The following is a 1,406-nucleotide window of genomic DNA, read 5'->3' as shown; positions in this document are numbered from 1 at the left end:
AATTTTTTTAAATACGATATTCGTGATCAGTGAACGATTTCACATATGGATTAAGCATTTAGAATCGTGCGGAAGCGTTATTAAAAAAGTTTACTCGATGCGATGGGACTTTGAAAAGTTTGTGAAAATTTTCATATTGGGAAAAAATGTGTAATTTTTTGTCTAGTTTACGGTAATGTAATTTATTTTAATGTTTACTATAAATTTTTTTTTCGTTCGTTCACGCGCTATGTTACAACAGCACGGCCGGGCGGTCTGTTGCCGCGGCGGTTTACACTCATAAGCGCGCGTGCTATTCGGCCGGCGGCGCCGGCGTCCTTGCCGGCCGTTCGGTATCTATAAGAGATACACGGTCCGTGCGAGGCGGACGGAGCAGAGCGGGTTTTGGGCCAATTCTACGATCTCGGTCGAGAAGCTGTCTCAGAGCTCCTTCGGGGCTTCGGTCCTGACTGTTTCGTGCCGTTTACGTTACGGACTTTTCTCCACACAGCGTGGCCACGGGTCGGTGTCTTTGACCGAATGGCCCATATGTGGCAAGCCCTACGGGGTTGGTTACCCGTATGCACTTTGTATGTATACTCGTACTCACTGAGCAATCGACTCTTCTGTCCGAGCGATGGAAAAATTTTTTAAAATGCATCTGTAAGATTTGGAAGCAAATCGTACCAATTGAAAACTGTGGATAAAATGAATAGCCCAGTGGAGAGAGAAAACTATCAAAAAACTGATTTTTTAAATCAAGAGGTGTCAGAAATCGAAATGCCTAGCGCGAGCGGAAGAACACGCTTTCTCGCCAGTCCAGCATGTGTCCTGTCCGTTCTTCCTCGGCTTGCCGATTTTGCCCAGATCAGAGGTTTCGTGCTTCCGGCGGTCAGAAGATCAGCGTGAGCGTACGCGCTTCCACGACTATGGCATCACCCATGTACTTTTTCCTTTGAATATATTTGAGTACATAAAAAATATTAAAACATATAGAGAGAACTGTGTCTTGGATCTTAAAAATTTGTCAATAGCGATGATATATTATTACTTAATTTGAAGTATTTGTACGTTTTAGCTGGGACGTACATTTATCTTACAAGATGTTAATAGCGAGACTCTTGAAGATAAAATTATCTTGTGATTTTATGAAGGCAAAGATAGAAACGTACGAAGCTGGCGTACGTAGAAAAATGTGATTTTATGATAGAACAAAAATATAATACGTACGTTTTTGGGCGTACGGTAAAATATCTGTATGGTAGAAAAATGAAAGAAATTGAGCGTTAAAGAAGATATGTTACAAGCGCGGAATGTGGCAAAACTTGTACATATTTGAAAGAGAAAAGTGGTGTGTCGACCTGACATATATATATGAAACAGGCGACGATGGAAAAGGATTTAAATTTTGTCCATTTTATATATAC

Source organism: Megalopta genalis, unplaced genomic scaffold, assembly GCF_051020955.1.
Source record: "Megalopta genalis isolate 19385.01 unplaced genomic scaffold, iyMegGena1_principal scaffold0314, whole genome shotgun sequence".
Classification (NCBI taxonomy): Eukaryota; Metazoa; Arthropoda; class Insecta; order Hymenoptera; family Halictidae; genus Megalopta; species Megalopta genalis.
This window is presented reverse-complemented; position numbering follows the sequence as displayed.